This window comes from Acomys minous (assembly GCF_964271855.1).
Source record: "Acomys minous genome assembly, chromosome: 2".
NCBI lineage: Eukaryota > Metazoa > Chordata > Mammalia > Rodentia > Muridae > Acomys > Acomys minous.
Window position 1 is genome coordinate 51859673 of NC_140484.1, and position 11790 is coordinate 51871462.

Sequence of the window (11790 nt, forward strand, 5' to 3'; positions counted from 1 at the left end):
TTGTAGAATGTAGTTTACAACAGAGAGCTAAAGACAGACAAGGATTCAGCTCAGATATGCTGGCCCTTAAGCTTGTCATAGATCTGATGAATATGGCAGTAAGTATATTTAAACTTATTAGGACAGAGATTCCCACATCCTAGCAGTAACTTCCTAAGGTCTCTGAGAAGATTTTTGGCATGGCAGATGACTGCCATGCTGGATTGTGGTATTCTAACCACCGAGCAAAACTGCCCCAATGCTTCACTGCTAGGATTTGTCTCATGTTGCTGAAAATGAGGTGAGGTCAGTCTCTCGTGTTCTTCTTCCACAGAAACAGCGGCTCGTCTTCTGTGCCTGATGGACAGACGGCCTCTGCCCATGATACCAGGAAACCACAAAAGCCTGGGTGAGACAACTGTCTAGGTGGTGGACTGGCTGGTCATCTCTGTCATTTTAATTGATACGTAGATTCATCTAGGTTACATTTTTTCCTTCTCAGGTCTCTGATCACATTGATGCCTAAGCTAATGGTAGCTTGACAACTAGAGAACAATTAGATCCACTGTTAGTTCATTAGTCAGTTCGCTAGCTGGTTAAAACTACCAGGTATTAGGCCTCTTCTCTTACTTAAAAAGACAGACAAGCTTGCCTGGCTCACAGGCTCCATGTTAAAAGGTAAACAGATTCTAGTGTAACTTTTTTTTTTTAACTTTTAGAGACTTTATTTTCCTTCCATTTCTCCTTCATTTGGATGGCTGCCCCCCGTAAACAACTGCACGTGTCTCTTTGTTTTGTTTTTGTTTTTGTTTTTCGAGACAGGGTTTCTCTGTGTAGCCTTGGCTGTCCTGGACTCATTTTATAGACCAGGCTGGCCTTGAACTCACAGCAATCCACCTGCTGCTGCCTCCTGAGTGCGGGACCATGCCCGGCACATGTGTCTCTTAGTGAGTAACTGGAGAAGAGAAAAAAATAATATAAAGTTTATGCAAGGTCTGAGGATATGAAATTTTAAGTTTGGAGGATCTAAAATATTAGAAGGACTAAGAAAGTGTTTTATGAATACTAAAAGGTCTAAAAAAAACTATTTAAATGTTGTTAATAAGTGTAGGAAATGGTCTGTTCCTGATGTAAATACTGTAGCACCCTTGCTTAAAGCAAGAGTTTGAAACTTACTGCTAAATAAACCCATCCATTCATGAAAAAGAAATAAAATAAAAGTTGGTAATAAAGTATTTGAGGGTCTAAGAATGTGAAGAAGAGTTTTAAGGCACATAAATATAAGTTGTTGAGCTACAAAGGTGACTTAAGGCATATAAAAAGGAGATCAATAGAGTTCTGATAAGCTGGCGAAGCACTGGCTGCTTATTAATCAGTCATAAGCTCAAGATTCTAATTTCCCTTTGGTTGTCTTCTGAATACAGATTTAAGGGTGCTTCTCATTACGCTAAAAACAAGTCTCTCCAATCTGTATATCAAGGCTACTGGAACTGAGAAAAAAATTTGTTCATGCTTTTAGGGGTCTCAAATGTATGAGTCTACTGAAGCTCTTTTACAGCTGTAATATTAATATGCTAATTTTTGTAAGCTAAACTTCATATAAGCTTCAAGAGAATGAAAAAGTCATAAGAACCGGATCCACCTGCCACAGATCAAATGAACGTCAGATAAGCACACCTACCTGTTCCTGACAATGGAGATCTCTCCTGGTCTTGGGAGTCTTCACCTTCCCCAATTACTAAAAAATTTTAATTCTGTTCCAAGTTTTTATTTGTCTTAGCATATTTTTACCTGGCTAACAGACTCCATCCAGAGATCATTTATAGATTACAAGCTGCTGAGATCTGGACCTGCTGGAAGCTGATGTTAACCAGCCCCACAGACATGACTGCTCCCTGTCTCTTCAACTAGATCGGTTAAGTAGATGCTTCTGATAATGCCCCATCACGTAGCCTTTGACTAGCCTTTCAGCTTTCCTGGGTCACTGATAACAACGTCCTAATGTCAGCTTGAAGAAGCTACAGAAGAGACTACAGCATCCATTATCCCACTTAAGAGGCTGAAATGCTGTGTAAAAACAAAAAGACTTTGGCATAAGGGACAAACAAGCCTTTAGTTCTGTTTCTCCCAGTCATGCTTTGTGCCCTTTGTATGACAGACTCTATGTTATGTCTGTCCTAACCCACATCACTGATGGTTTGTGTCACGGGTCAGTTCCTCTCCGTGGCTGACCACTTTGATATTCATGTTTTTGGGTCCTTTGCTTGTTTTGTTTCCCCTTCTCACCTCTGGGCCTTGTATCCTAAGTGAGAAAATACAGTTCACAGAAGAAAAACTAGGTAGCATCCAGCAGATGGTTACCAGCCCCTACAAGAAATACAGAGAACGCAGAAGCCCAAGATTCAGTTTCTCTAATTACTAGGAGAGGGGGAAATAAAAGGACAAGACAAACTCCATTTTGTGTTAAACCTAGCCGAGGGCTGAAGCCAGATTCCAGAAAAACCACAAACTAGTCTAAACAGAAAAATATTCCCTAGTAACCCAATCACCCCACCTTGGGAAAGTCCAGATATACTCTCTGCTGGTCAAGCTGACCAGCAGGTGATCTGGCTTATAGCAACAACCAATTAGGAGAAGTCAGGCCAATGACTGCTTCTACCAATCCTTTCTTCTTCTTCTTCTTCTTCTTCTTCTTCTTCTTCTTCTTCTTCTTCGTCTTCTTCATCTTCTTCTTCTTCTTCCTCTTCCTATTGTTTTGGCTTTTCAGGACAGGGCTTCTCTGCATAGCGTTGGCTGTCCTGGACTCACTTTGTAGACCAGGCTGGCCTTGAACTCACAGTGATCCACCTGCCTCTACCTTCTGAGTGCTGGGGTTAAAGGTGTGCACCACCACATCCGGCTCAACCAATCTTTTCTATAGGCCAATTTGCCTCTACACCTATTACGCAAACCATGAAATGCCAAGGCTTGTAACTCCCTACTTGCAGCTTTCTTGCCCAAATGTCATCCAAATGTGTAAAAGCCATTTCTTTGTCTAAAACCTATAAAAACCCCTCTCAATTGAGTCTTGAGGCTGCTTCCCTGCATCTACTGTGCCAGTGCATGGGAGGTGTGGACCAGGTTCGAATCTGCAATAAAGACTTCCTTGCCATTCCATTTGGATTCAGCTCTTGGATGGTTTGTTCGGGGAGTCTCTCAAAATTTGGCCATAACAGTAGCAGTTTAGACTCTGCCCAGCATAGTGCTTGCAGCTTTGAATTACATTTTAGTCTCTTGGGGTCATTTATTGGCTTCCAATGCCATATAGGTACATTAACGCCAACAGGCAGCAAGTCACGACTGGACGAATGTTTAGAAAGTTTCTTCTGCTCTTTGACAGAGTATTGGTTGAAAGGAGTGCCGCCAAAACTGTAACTAAAGGTGGCATCATGCTTCCAGAAAAGTCTCAAGGAAGAGCCTGGCGTGGTGGCGCCTGCCTTTAATCCCAGCACTCGGGAGGCAGAGGCAGGTGGTCTACAAATTGAGTCCATAACAGCTAAGACTACACAGAGAAACCATGTCTCGGAAAAACAAAACAAAACAAAAGTCTCAAGGAAAAGTATTGCAAGCAACAGCAGTGGCTGTGGGACCAGGCGTGACAAGGAAGGGTGGAGAGATTCAACCAGTCAGTGTGAAAGTTGGAGACAAAGTTCTTCTTCCAGAGTATGGAGACACCAAAGTAGTTCTAGAGGACAAGGATTCTTTCTTATTTAGAGATGGTGATGCTTTTGGAAAGTGTGTGGGCTGAGAGCACTGGTGAAGTGGTGCCACACGAGGCTGCCCACTCCACTGGTGCTCTCAACTATTTCATCATGTATATAATTTCAGTTTGAGGCTAGTCTGCTCTACAAAACGAGGCCAGGACATCCTAGTCTAAAAAGCTGGCCAGGACAGCCAAGGCTACACAGACAAACCATGTTTCAAAAAACCAAGATTAAAAAAAAAAATTATCCCAGCACCCAAGGCTGTCTCTCCAGCCACCAATTAAAAAATATATATATATATATATATATTATACTGCCTCCCTTTTATAATCAACTGATGATGCCTACACTGAAAAAAAATTTGAAAAATATGGCAGACAGATCTCTCAGTTCAGGACCAGCCTGGTCTATAGACTGAATTCTAGGACAGTGAGGGTTATAGAGAAACTCTTGTCTTGGAAAAACCAAACCAAACAAACCAAACCAAACAAAAAGAGTTCATTCTATCAACTATATTTCTCTTTTCTTTCTTTCTTTCTTTCTTTTTGTTTTTGTTTTTCGAGACAGGGTTTCTCTGTGTAGCCTTGACTATCCTGGATTTGCTTTGTAGACCAGGCTGGTCTTGAACTCACAGAGATCTGCCTGCCTTTGCCTCCCGAATGCTGGGATTAAAGGTGTATGCCACCATGCCCGGCTGGGCCACTAAAATTTAAAGTGGCTCCCTGCCAGTCTTCTTCCCTACTGGGCAGTCAGTAAGCCCCTGCTTCCTGCCCTGGGGCTGTTCAGACTAGGAGATAAAATGGTGCCAGCTGTTGTCAGCGCCTAAGCGGGAGCTGTCCAGGGTGACTATTCCTGCCTCAGCCGATTCTTTCCTGCTTCCTCCGTGGGAGCTGTCTATGGTGACGATACCTGCTTCAGCAGACTTTCAGCTCTATGAAAACCAGACATATTTCCTGCCTCAGAAAACCTGCGGCAGCCTTGGGAGCTGTCCATGATGACCATAACGTTTCCTGCTTTAGCCTACTGCCTCATAATGGACTCTTTGTAAATTTTGGACAGGCTGTAAACTTCCCTAAAGGCAGAAAATTGGTCTGATCTCTACTGGAGAAAGCTCAAGTAGCCCAGCCCCCACCACCTCTGTAATGCTCCAGCCCCACAGTAGGACTCATGCCAGATTATGCTAATTTGGGATGAGAAGTGGACAAAAACTCACCAATCCCTGAGCGTCCCCCAGCTCAGGCTTGAAATCCCACCAATCCACACTCTGGAAATCACTGCCCCCCCCGAAAGCTCCGCCCCCTAAAAAACCCTATATAAAGGCTGTGTCTGCCCAGTTCTGTGCTGTCTCCTCCTGGGAACTGAGGCAGACATCATGGTCTATCCCTCTGGTAAAATTGTTGGACCGGGTAGTAGGGGGTTGTCGCGAGAGACCACTCAAGGACCACAGTGTTGATGCAAAAGCACAAGGTTTATTGCTGACGTGCATCAAGGGGCCTCAGCACTCACTCGGGAGGGAGGAGGCACACCCCGAGTCACTGTTACAGACTTTTTAAAGGCTAAAACTGCAAAGGTTAGGAGGGGCTGCGTTCCCTATGTTAGGATTGGCTCTGGTGGTCGCTAGGGGTGCTTGTCTAAATGTTATTGGCTATTGCAGGGAGGGGTGTTGGGGAGTTTTCAGAGAATTTCCAGATGGTAATTGTTTACCTTAGTTGAAATTGTTTATCTCGGTTGACCACCTTGATCTCAGAAACTGAAGCTGAGCTGGCCTTTAATTCTTTTTGGGTCATTTTCCCAAGCTTGCCTGGATCACGTTCCCAGGCTGGTGGAGAGAGAGAGAGCCTTACAAAATCTCCTAAAAGAAATATACTGCCTGCTGCGTCTCTTTCATCTGAATAAGAAGAAGAGGAGGAGGAGGAAGAGGAGGAGGAGAGGAAGAAGAAGCTCAGGTGCCTCAGTTCCTCACAGTTTGGGCCAACCTTCCCTGGGAGCTGCACCATCTCTGTTGAGGAGGCTTCCTCTCAGAGCTGTGAGGTTCCTGGGCTCCCGTGCCTCAGGACATCCTTGGGACACTGTCCCAGCTCTGGGAATTGTGGACACCTTCCACCCGAGTACTGAAAGGCAGGCCACACCACCCACACAACACCACCAAACGTGGAAAAAAACCAAGGGGGGGCGGGGCTTCCAAATGAAAGGCACTACTCAAGGAAGAGATGCAGAAAGGCAGCACTGCAGATGATGCAGAAATCAGATCCCCCTGCATGGAGACATCTCAACAAACCAGCTGAAAAAGGACAGACCCTTCATCAGATTGTCAGACTGGAAAACCTTGATGCCGAGGGACAGATGGTCAGGACTGCAGCTCATTGCTTCAGTGGCTGAGTGGATCCACATAAGGACATTCGGACTGTTAAGCTTGTGAGATTGATAACTGTTTCCAATGTAAAAGTTAAAACAGTGTAAAAAAAATTTTTTTTTCTTAAACAGAAAAGGGGGAAGTTGTAGAGAAATTTTAATTCAGAACAAGGCTGCTCTGGCAAGAGATCATATCCAAAGACCCTCTAGGTCTGTGTGATCTGGCTGGAATTCAAACATGCCTTTAATCCAGGAAACTGATGCAAGCAGATCTGAGTTCAAAGCCAGCCTGGTATAGAGCAAGTATTAGTCAGTAAAAGTAAGAAAAGCTTAGGCCCAGCCATGGTGGTATATGCCTTTAATCCAAAACATTGAAAGTAAAGTTAGTTTTTTAGAAGGAAGCACCCATGTTTGAAAGTGCCATCTAAGTAAGTGGCAGAAAAAGTGACATATCAGAGAAAGATTTGACAGAATAGGACACAGCCAACTCTCATGAGAAGAGAGAGGAAAGGGAAGCTACTAGGGGACAATGCAGGGGGAGAGAGGCAGGCAGTTTTAAGGGGACAGGAACAGAGAGACACGTTGAAGAGAGAACAAGCTAGACACAGTGAAGACAGACCGAGCCAGAGAACGAGGAGCCAGAAGATTAGAGCAGATTGCTGGAGTTAGTTTTAGGCCAAGCAGAGCAATTCAGGGGCCGAGGGAGAAGTCAGATTGAAAAAGTCAGCTGGGAGTTTGAACCAGAGCAGATGAGTTGAACCAACTAGCAGATAGAGCTCAGTGGGGACAGAGAGGAAGCCGGGTGTGGTGGCACACGCCTGTAATCCCAGCCTCTGCTTCCCTGAGTGCTGGGATTAAAGGCATATGTTGCAGAATAATATAAGGATCTGTAACCTAGAGGCCATTAAACAGGAAACTGTGACAACTGGACCTCCACAGGAACTCAGAATATGTTGGCATCAAGTTTTTTCAAGACGCAGTTACTCTGTGTAGCTTTGGCTGACCTAGACTTACTTTGTAGACCAGGCTGGCCTCGAACTCACATTGATCCACCTGCCTCTGCCTCTCGAGTGCTGGCGTTAAAGGTGTGCACCACCACACCTGACTTGTTTTATAGACTTTTTAACCATAGCCAATAAGCTCGCAAATCTTAAGGTACAGGGCCTGGAGAGATGGCTCAGTGGTTAAGAGCCCTGGCTGCTCTTCCAAAAGTCCTGAGTTCAATTCCCAGCAACCACATGGTGGCTCACAACCATCCATAATGAGATCTGATGCCCACTTCTGGTGTGCAGGCATATGTACAAGTGAAACACTGTATACATAATAAATAAATCTTTTTAAAAATGGAGGCTGGAGTGATGACTCAGAAGTTAAGGTCACTGACTTCTCTTCCAGAGGACTCAAGTTCAAATCCCAGCACCCACATGGCAACTCACAACTTTCTATAACTACAAGACCTGACACTCACAGAGACATACATGCAGGCAAAACACCAATGCATATAAAATAAAAAGGTAAATAAAAAATTAAAAGGAAACTTTAAGGTACAGAAAGTTTATATTTCAGTTGTTTAAAGCACTTAGTGTCTTTCTTGGCCTGTCCTCTCTTTGTCTGAGAGTCAGATGGCCTTCTGACCTACAGAGATTTTGAAGGAAAAAATTAAATAGCAATGCAATGCTTGAGTTGGAAGAGGGAGGCTATACCCTGACTCCAGAGCCAGCTTCTTAGTAGAACAGAACAGTATGAGACAGTATTTTAGCCTCAACCGTGCCCCAAGCACACCTGATCCCTGAGAAACCGAATCCAGTGACCAGAGGGAGAGACCAGAGCAAGCAGAGTACAGAGAAGCCTTAGCAAAATGGGATCCTGGGTGCAGGCCAGGTGCAACAGCACAGAGAGGAGCAGAGGGGAAACAGGGACCTTGTGGTGCCCACCAGGGTGGTACACAGGGCTGGCGCTTGCATCACAGGAGCTCAGTGGCAGGGGAGTGGCCACAGCCAGAGCTCCGTTGATCAGAGACAGGAGGCAGCTGGGAGACTGAGCAACCTGGAAAAAGACATCCTTCGTAAGCAGAGGGAGAGACAGGATCTGAAGCAGGAGGGTGTAGGGAAGGGCCCGGGGTCCTGTGGGGATTCAGCAGCAGGCTCCTGCAAGCCAACAAAATGGACAGGAACAGAGTGGACTTCGGGGGAGAGGGGTGGGTGGAGCCAGTGTAAAGACAGCCAGGAGCAGTCTACCTCACAGTAATCCTGAAAATGTAGTTCATGGGCAGTTTGGCAGTGTTCAGTTCGATTCCCATCTCTGCAGCAAAAATGGAAAACACAAATCCAACGGACAACAGAGCACAACAGAAAAAGACAGTACAGCAGCACAACCAGAAAACAAGACAAAACAACAACAACAACAATAACAACAACAAACCCAGAGGAACTCAGACATATGATGGGCCAGCTTCTCTCATACTAAAACCAGAAGGACAGTAGGGCATATCCTGTGCCTTAGAGACGGGGTCTACAGTCTCGTCAGATCTCGCCTTTTTGTCTCTCCAAATGTCCAGACTCCAAAATAGAGCAGCGCAACTCACCCTTAGGTCCACATTTCAGAAGCAGGTTGGCAACTGGCAATCTTGGGGCAGTTGCAGTTTGGGATCCACGGGGCCTATGAAGTCCACTTTGGGGCCTATCCCAGACCCCTGGCCCTGAGTCTGGGGTCTCCCTGGGATCTCCCTGAGGGCCTCCAAATATTATGGAGTTTGTGGCCCCTGGGAAAAGACCCTAGACTCAATCCAGTTATGATTGAAAGGTTTATTGATTAGCTGCTGGCAGAATGAGCATACTCTGTGCCACATTTGAGATTGCCAAGAAAGAGGGCTATGGGGAAGGAGTTTTAAATGGGGAAGCCTGAAACGAAGACCTGCTGTGAGGATTTTGTGATTTTGGTTTCTTTAAAAGACAGAAATACTATGGGAGCGTACTTATGCCTTAATCCCAGGTGTGGGGATATGAGGGTGCCTCACAGTGGGTGACTAGGACTTGCCTATGCTCTAGAATCCATTGCTTGGGGATCTGTGGTGAGGTGACACATCACGGTAGGAACGTGAGCTGTTTATTTCATGGACAAGACATGAAACAAAGACAAGGGAAACTCCAGGAGATAACTCCAATGGCTATAAACCTTTCTGCAGATTGAACCTTTTTTTAAAACCCTGCCCACCCCCCCCCCCGCCCCCCAAGACAGGGTTTCTCTGTGTAACAGCCCTAGCTATCCTAGACTTGCTTTATAGACCCAGCTGGCCTCGAACTCACAGCGATCCGCCTGCCTGTGCCTTCCCGAGTGCTGGGATTAAAGGCGTGCGCCACCACGGCCCAGCTCTCTGCTATTCTTGTTTTTTATGTTTTTTTGAGGGGGGTTCTTTGTTTTTGTTTTGTTTGTTTGTATTTTTGGTTTTTTCAAGACAAGGTTTCTCTGTGTAACAGCCCTGGCTGTCCTGGACTTGATTTGTAGACCAGGCTGGCCTCGAACTCACAGAGCTCTGCCTGCCTCTGCCTCCCCAAGTGCTGGGATTACACACATGCACCACCATACATAGCAGGATTGTACCTCTTTATTTTCCCCCCAAAGATTTATTATTTATACAGTGTGCCAGCAGGCCAGAAGAGGGCACCGGATCTTATTATAGATGTGTTTCTGGGAATGGAACTCAGGACCTTTGGAAGAACAGCCAGTGCTCTAACCTCTGAGCCATCTCTCCAGCCCAGGATTGTACCTCTTAAAAGTGTTTTTATTCCAGAGTTCTCATGGATTCCTTCAGGCTGTCCTGGCTGCTGCCACGTGTGATGGTTGTGCGAAACCACTTCCGGGGTTCAGCAGGTATCAAAGTGTATCTTTCAGCTTGCCTTTCACAACGTGGGTCATTTCTAACACTCTGATCCAAATCCTTTGTAAACGTTTAGAACTTAAGCCAAAACACGCAGTAAGCCACAACAAAAGGGGGGAAAAAGTATTTTTGCTCACTTCTCTTAGTTGAGAATCAAGTATTTTTTTTTTAAAGATTTATTTAATATATGAATGTGCATGTACACACACAGGCCAGAAGAGGGCAGCAGATCACATTATAGATGGTTGTGAGCCACCATGTGGTTTCTGGGAATTGAACTCAGGACCATTGGAAGAGCTCTTAACCACTGAGGCATCTCTGATCAAGTATTTAATGCAGGGGCTTGTGGGGCACTCCAGAGCTGTATGGTAGCACCTAGCACCCCTGTCTTACAGATGGCCAGCCTTTCTCACACTAAATGTCTGATGTACCTTCCACTGTCCCTTCTCAGGGACTCCTCCTCCAGGGAGTCTCTCCTGACTGCAGCCTTGCTCTCCCATTGGTAACCCACACACTTTGCACATTCTTCTGTAGTCATAAATATCAAGGCTACTAGCCAGGAGGCATGATGGCGCACTCCTTTACTCCCAGCCCTTGGGTGGCAGAAGCAGGCGGATCGCTGTGAGTTCGAGGCTAGCCTGGTCTACAAAGGGAGACCAGGCCAGCCAAGGCTACACAGAGAACCCGTTTTTGAAAAATAAAAAAATAAAGGCTGCTGCTGGCCTTTCATGTGTCTTTGAACAAAGTGGAAAACGGCTTCCTTCCTCAAAATGCGTTCTTCTGTCAGCAACAGAGTCTTATGTAGTCCAAGTTAGTTTTAAACTCATTAAGTAACCAGGGTGACTTCCCCCCACCCCAATCCTCTTTTCTCAATTTCCTGGGTGCTGAGATTACAGGCATGTACCACCAAGGTACATGCCAACCTATGCCATATACTGTTAAAGAGTATTAATACTGGGGCAACTGTGATAGAATCAAGTGAGGGCACCTTGAGGGAGCGTCCACAAGCAGCCCATTGCTAGGTAGATTACCTGTCTCACACAACCTTGATCTCACAGTGGAGGAAAATGGGACTCCAAGGCCAGTTTTAGGAGACCAAGCCAGCTTTGAACTTGAGAGCACTGATGGTCGATGCCACAGAAGTCTGAAGCATTGTCATTCCTACTCTGGTCACCATTTCTACACCTGCTCCAGACCTGATGGTGACAGTCTTGCAGCAGGCCACATTTGCCAATGCTACAGTCAAGAAGTGGGCCACAGATTGGGCAGAAAACAGAATGCGTGTTTTATAAGGAACCCGAGGGACTGAGACTGTCTTCTGGGTATAGCAGACACTGGAGCTGGTTGGGTCAAGGAGTCCTAGAGCCTCTACCCCCAAGTCAGACCGAAGAGCTCAAGGTAAGGGCTCCATTAGTCCCAGGCCCTGGGTAGTTTTGAATCAAGAGTTATATCTGTTAAATTCAAACCATAGAAAAGAGGCTATGCCCAAGGTCCAGGGAGCACATGTCTGAGTTTTCTAGACTGACTCGGGGCAGGATGAAGAATATTCCTTGCAGGTGTATGACCAAACGCTAGAGCTACAGAGAGGTGTGGTAAGACAGTGAGTGCTGTCCTGGCCTCAGGGCCAGAGGACACCTGTCTTTAGATAGACGTCCTCCAGCCTAGCACAATTCCTTAGTGCTGCTTAGCAGCAGAAACGTAATTATAGCTCTGCATGACACTAATGATCGCTCCTTCCAGAGCTCTATCGGTAAAAAGTGGGGTGCTACACAAAGAGCCCCACTCAAGTGCAGAGACTGCTATGTTTTTCATGTTGTTTGCCCCCCACAAACCTTGTGT